The following is a 7,573-nucleotide window of genomic DNA, read 5'->3' as shown; positions in this document are numbered from 1 at the left end:
CGCCAGCAATTATCAGCTTGTATTCTCAAAGTCGGTGATAGGCGACCTTTTTCTACATGTACATTGTGAATTGCCTTCATAATAGATGTTACAACTTGATTGCTATCATGTAGATGCAATGAATCAATCCATATATTTGCAAAGAACTTAATTCCATGCATTAACACTCCACATAGATGTGTCTTTAGAAAGTTCTTTCCTTGTAATTTAGGTGGAGTGGCAACAAAACGAGGCAATGTTGTTGTATTCTGATCCATGCCATCTACAATAAGGCACATGTAGTCATCGGGATGCAAAATAGCTTGCTCCTTCCAAAATGCATATTTTTGTCTGGAATGTCAAATAAGGTCATGATGAGATTCTCGGTTTTTTTTGTATAATTCCCTTTGATTTGGACATGTTCCACTCTCAATCGCTCACTTTAAATCATCACAGACATTGCACTTTGACATTTTTTGCCTCCTTGGGATTTTAACATATCCAAAGTTCTTCTCCCAAAGAGTATACAAAATATGAGAAGAAGCTACAGCATCCCCTCTTTGCCTTTGCTTTTCTGCAATAGAGTCAAATACTTTGAGCTTTGTCAAGTCCATTGGAAGGTGCATTTCAGTGATCGTGTCACCGTTAGGGAGTTTGGTAGATATATGGGTTTGAGGTAAAGCATTTTCATGTATGAAGTCTTACAAAATGGCTGTTGCCCTGACAGTTGAGATTCTTGATTTGGACCTTCCTCTATTACCATGAATGCTAAATTTGTTGTTGCCCTTTGCCTTGTTGACTAAATTGCAATATGTACCATGGGATAATCCAGTAATATTGTGATATGCCTTATTGCAAATTCTTTTTCCATTTACGAGAGGTTTTGAGAGTGCTCTCAACGGAAGCAAGAACGGAAGAAGGAGAGAGAGAGACAGAGAGCCACACAAGTTTTGGTGGGTGCAGAACCACCCTAATCTTCTTTTTCATTCATTTATATATGTGTTTGAGTATTGTACATAACTGGGGTTAAGGCACAGTGAACTTTAACCCCACAACCTCCCACTTAAAGGACAATGTGCCTTTAAGGGAGAACAACCAGTGAGCATACTATCCAACGCCCATCAATACACAACAATACTCAAACCATTGATGACTAGGTAGACTCTTCGTCAGCATATCTACAGGGTTATCATCTGTATGAACCTTGACAAGCTCTATGCGCTTGTCCTCAAGTACCTCCCTGATGAAATGGTACCTGACCTCAATGTGTTTGGTCTTTGCATGAAAGACCGGATTCCGTGCTAGCTGAATAGCACTCATGGAATCACTATGCAATGTCGGTACACCTGTATGAATCCCCAAATCTCCCACTAGACGATCAAGCCATATAGCCTCCTTGCAACCCTCTGTTGCTGCAACATACTCAGCCTCTGTGGTAGACAAAGCAATGCACTTCTGTGCGCGAGACATCCACGACACTGCACCACCTGCAAAGGTGAACACATAACCAGAAGTGGATCTCCTACTATCCACATGCCCTACATAGTCTGAATCTGTGTACCCAAGTACACGCATGTCTCCTTTACCAAAGCAGATGCACATCTCCTTGGTACCCTTCATGTACCTCATGAGGCACTTAACTGCCTCCCAATGCCTCTTTCCTGGATTAGCCATATACCGGCTAGCAACTCCCACTGCAAATGCAATGTCTGGTCTAGTAGCTATCATAGCATACATAAGACTCCCAACCGCTGATGCATAAGGAACCTTAGCCATCATGGCCCTCTCATCTTCTGATTTGGGACTATCTGTATGACTCAGCTTCAAATATGGAGGCAATGGAGTACTCACTGCCTTCCCCCCCTCCATATTGAAACGCTGCAATACTTTTGTAACATACTCTTTTTGTGAAAGCCAAAGGAGTTTCCTACTCCGATCACGCGTGATGCGCATACCAAGAATATGACCTGCAAGTCCCAAATCCTTCATATCAAAGGCCTCATGCAACTTGGCCTTTAATGCATCTAGCTCATAAGTATGCTTGCTAGCCAATAGCATATCATCCACATATAGTGCTAGGATTATCAGGCTATTATCCTTAGCCCTTTTAGTGTAGAGGCAGTGATCAATTTCACTCCTCCTAAAACCCTGGGACCGAATGAAAGCATCAAACTTCTGATACCATTCTCTAGGCGCTTGCTTAAGACCATAGAGACTCTTCTTTAGCTTGCAAACTAAATGCTCTTTGTCCTTTTCTTCAAAGCCTTCCGGTTGCACCATGTAAATTTCCTCATGCAAATCCCCATGCAAGAAAGCTGTCTTGACATCCATTTGCATAAGCTCCATATCCTCTGATGCCACTAGTCCAAGCATGCATCTAAGTGTGGTCATCTTCACAACCGGAGAGAATATCTCATCAAAGTCCACACCCTTCTCTTGCTTGAACCCTTTAGCAACCAAACGGGCATTGTACCTAGGCACATCATCACCTGTGACCTTCATTTTGTAGACCCATTTACATGGCAATGCTTTCTTTCCATGTGGCAAAGAAACCAAGTCCCAAGTCTTATTCTTCATAAGTGAACTCATCTCTGATTGCATATAGCATACTCCCACTTGCATTGATCCTCACGCATCATAGCCTCTCTATAGCAAGAAGGCTCCCCGCAATCAGTGAGCATCACATAGTCTACCCCTAGAACAAACCTATCAGGCGGTTAGACTCTAGATGATCTTCTCAAGGGCATTTCAGCTTGCTGTCCCACTTCCATATCAGCCACATTTGGCTCATCATTTCCACCAATAGATGATCCATAATCTACCCTTGATTGTATACCTGTGGGAGTACTTGGTTGTACCATTTCTTGCACATTTGGTGCATGGACAGCTTGCTGTCTATCAACATATGCAGGTGGATTCACATCCTGGAAAGTGATTCTCCTCATTTCCACATCCCTCATGGGTGCCTTATGCATCTTCTTCTCATTGAAGACCACATCATGGCTGCGTATGATCTTCTTTGCTTCTGGATCCCAGAGACGATAGCCCATCTCTCCACTTTCACCATAACCCAGAAAGATGCATTTCCTAGACTTAGGATCTAGCTTCTTTCGAAGCTCTTTTGGCACATGTGCATATGCCTCACACCCAAATATACGCAAATGAGAGTAAGAGGGCTTCTTGCCACTCCATGCCTCTTCAGGAATACCACCATCCAAACTCTTACTAGGTGATCTATTGATCACATGCACTGCAGTCTTCATTGCCTCAGCCCAAAAACCACCAGAAAGACTTGCATTGGAAAGCATACATTGCAACCTTTCTTGAATGGTACGGTTCATCTTTTCTGCAACTGGATTTTGCTCTAGAGTACGAGGGGATGTAAGCTCCCTCTTAATCCCACGAGTATCACAGAAATGTTGAAAGTCATGAGAGAGATACTCTCCATAAGCCCACACTTTCCTAGTTGCATCATCAATGAATGTCACATAGTATTCAGCCCCGCCTAATGACCGTGTAGGCATGGGACCACATACGTCTGAATGCACCAAATCAAGCATTTCAAACTCTTTCTTTCCCCTTCTTTTATGGGCTGATTTAGTCTGCTTCCCATAGAGACAGTGCTCACAAAATTCAAAATCAGAGAAACTCAAATGCGGTACATAACCCAAACGGCATAAGAGTTTCATTCCATTCTGGCTCATGTGCCCCAACCTGCAATGCCACAAAGAAGTGCTTGGTTGCTCGGTTATTGCAACAACATGATCAAATACCCCTGATACATGTAAGGGATACAAAGTCCCACACTTGGCACCCCTAGCCAAAAGCATAGAGCCCTTTTGAATTTTCCAACTCTGAAAGCCAAAAGTGGTGTGAAAACCAGCATCATCTAGCTGACCCACTGAAATAAGACTCTTGGTCAGCTTAGGCACATGTCTCACATGTTTCAAAACAAATGCAGACCCATTTGCAAAAGAAAACTTTATGTCACCTGCTCCCACTATGTCACATGCATAGTCATTTCCAAGATGCACACAACCTGTCTTTCCACTATCATAAGTGGAGAACCATTCCCTATGGGGAGTAACATGGAATGAAGCACCAGAATCCAAAATCCAATCCTGGGAATATGCATCATCTGAAGTGGTAAGCAACTCTGCAGATAAACTAGACATGAAGAGAACGTCATTGTCACTATCATGTGTGATTGCATTGATCTCCTCGATCTTCACTTTTCCTTTGTCCTCCCTTGGACTCTCTTCCTTTTGATTTGCACCCCAATTTGCATTCTTTTTCTTATCCCTTTGCTCTCTTTTTAGCTTGTAGCAATCCTTTTTCATATGGCCCTTCTTGCCACAGTGGTAACACTCAATGTTCCGTGCCCTGGATTTGCTACGTGACTTCCCTCTTTCTTGGGACTTCCCCCTGAACTGTGATCTACCCCTTTGCACATTTAAGGCTGCATCCTGCTTGTTGCCATCCATAGACTTCCGTCTAATCTCCTCGGCCAACAAGCTACCCACAACATCATCAAATTTCAGCACTCCACCAGGTGCAAAGTTACCGACAGCTATACGAAAGGTATCCCATGAGGATGGCAATGAACATATGAGAAATATTGCCTTAGTCTCTGCATCCAAATTCATTTTCTGAGCCTGAAGCTGGCTGAAAATAATATTGAATTCATTCAAGTGAGAAGCAATGGAGACCCCTTCCTTCATCTGCAGCTCAAACAACCTCTTCATGAGGTAAACTTTATTAGAGGCAGTTTCCTTCTCATAAGTGGCACACAGTTTCTTCCACAAATCTTCCATAGTCTGCTCATTTACTACTGTGAAATAAACTGACTCTGCAAGATGAAGTCTAATAGTAGACTTTGCTAATGCATCCAACTCATTCCAATCATCCTCAGACATATTTGCAGGCTTAGCTTCAATCCCTGCCAAGGGTTTAATCTGCTTCTTTTGAATAAGCACATCCCTTATTTGTTCTTTCCACAAAGAAAAGTTTGTCCCATCAAACTTTTTAATGCTGAAAAACTCCTTTTCAGACGTGGAAGAGGATGCCATGATGCAAATGAAACAAAATCCCAAATGCTAGTCCCTGCAAGAGAGAATCACACCAAATACCAGGTGCACCTAAATGTGTATGCCACAATAGACTGAAATATCACCAAAACTCAAAGCTCAAAGCATCAAAAGATGCATCTGACTCATGTGCATATACTATGCATCCATATGAGCAAATCTGGCCCAAAAGAAAATGCCAATAAGTGCCAAATGACTCAAGCATAAACACCATCCACTGGCATATGCATCAATAATATCTCATCCAAGAGAGCATACCACTATCAGTGCATCACCAACAATGTGTCAAAGCTGTCCCTCAGCATAAAATAGCATCCATGTGCAAAGCGTCCATAAAAAATAGCATCCCACAAGGCAATTTGGGCCTATCAGCGCATCCAATAAGGACCGCAATGCATCCAAATGGCCTATAAATCATCCATTGCAACCCAATGCACACCACGAATGAGTGCACAACACTGCTCAAACTGCAACCAGAGTGATCTGCATAAGGTATGCTCAAGAAATCATAGTCCCACGGTAATGAGCACTACTGAAAATAGAACCTGAGATGCTTCAAAACATGGGTGCCATTGCATAATCAGACTCAGCAAGAAAATCTACAAATATCTCTCTTCTGCCAGAACTCCAAAATCCCAACCGATGAGCGAGAAATGGGAGTCAACACTTATCCACTGCCATGTCGCATAAATCTAAGGTTTCAAAACCTTAGTATGAAAGAGACGAAATCGAATACACAGAGATTTATAACTCTGAAAATCCTCCACCGAATCATGCAAGAACTGATAGGTAGGGGTTTTTGGGCGTCCGGAAGGCAATGGGACAGACGGTTTTGGAAACCGTGGTCTCAATCATTGGGTCCAACACACGGGCTGAAAAACGTTTTTTGAAACAGAGCTGTTTATAAACTCCACCAGAGTGCGAATGATGAGCAACATAGAAGTTTTAGGACCTCCTAAGTCCACCGGAACTGACAGATCTGCAAATGGTTGCTCCAAACTTGAGTTCCAACACCCGGGCAAAAAACGCAGGAATTGACACAGTGAGTCAGAAATCCAATGAAATGACCCTAGATTCAAGAATGAAGGTGTTTCCAAGCTCCTGAAGTAATGTGGACACCAAAAGCAAGCAATAGTTGCCTCTACAAGTCAATACGGAGTCTCTGTCATCGAACGGAACAGGGAAAAGCTCAAAAAACGACTTTTTCTTTGAAAGCTCTTAACAGGCTCTCAAAACCACTTCGTAAAGCCAAAGTGACTTTTCCAAAGGTTCCTCCAAGGTCTCTGCACACTCGGATGCAAGTAAAGTCACCCACAAAGCTTTCCACAGAGCTTCTCCTTCCTCCCACAGAGCTGCTGAGCTTCAAGCATTCACGCACGCTCATCTAGATCACCCGGGCTCTGATACCAGTTGAGAGTGCTCTCAACGGAAGCAAGAACGGAAGAAGGAGAGAGAGAGACAGAGAGCCACACAAGTTTTGGTGGGTGCAGAACCACCCTAATCTTCTTTTTCATTCATTTATATATGTGTTTGAGTATTGTACATAACTAGGGTTAAGGCACAGTGAACTTTAACCCCACAGGTTTTACCTTTTGTCTTGAACTTAGCCTTTTATTGCCATTCTGAAGAAAGCAAGAGAGACTTGTGAGAAGGCATTCACTTCTTTCGCTTCCTCTTCTTTGCCACACGTGTCCTCTACATTCCCTGATGTCTGCAAGATCAATGAAGCGCATACATCTTCGCTTGCAACATAGATATCCCAATGCATTTAACATGTTCTCCTCCTTCATTACTCTCTTCCTCTTTGGTTGCTTTTATGGATCTGCCTGGATTCGCTTTCTCTTCATGCATATGTATGACCATTTTCTTTCCGCGTGCACGTTGTTATTTGTATTTATGCACTTCTTCTCCTCACATTTGTTTGTAGCCAAGCATCCATGATTGGTCGTTGCATCCTTGTCCATATCACAATCAAAGTTAAATATTGAATAACCCTCTATTGATCTCATCCTTGTTTTTGACATACTCTTAGGACCATTCAATGAATTCAATATTCTACGAGAGTATTGAGAACCTTGAAACTCTTCCACTCCTGAGAGAACATCACTCATTGGGACATCTTGCATGGCTTTCACAAATCCACAAGCTTGATTGACACCAGGTTTGTTAATATGCATGAACTCATCCACACTTGACAAGACATCGCTATTGAAACCTTTGCCCTTCTCACTGTGCAAGAACTCATCCACCCCCAGATAAGGCTTCACTTCTAAAATCATTTTGTTTCTCAGAACCAATGAACTCATCCACTCCAAATAAGATGTCACTTCTATAATTGAGTATATTGAAATCATCCACATTTGAAGTGATAGAGCCTGGCACATGGGCACGCATTTTAGGTCCTTTGATATTGTAGTATACCTTGTCTTTATCATTGAAAACCACGTGCCTCTTTCTCATGTTTGAAAATTGCATGCTCCATCTCATATTCTTGCCTACCTCATAGT

This window comes from Dipteris shenzhenensis, chromosome 1 (genome assembly GCF_047967505.1).
Source record: "Dipteris shenzhenensis isolate YYH24624 ecotype China chromosome 1, Dip_SZ_1.0, whole genome shotgun sequence".
Lineage (NCBI taxonomy): Eukaryota > Viridiplantae > Streptophyta > Polypodiopsida > Gleicheniales > Dipteridaceae > Dipteris > Dipteris shenzhenensis.
The sequence above is the reverse complement of the archived record's forward strand: the minus strand, read 5'-3'. Positions refer to the sequence as shown.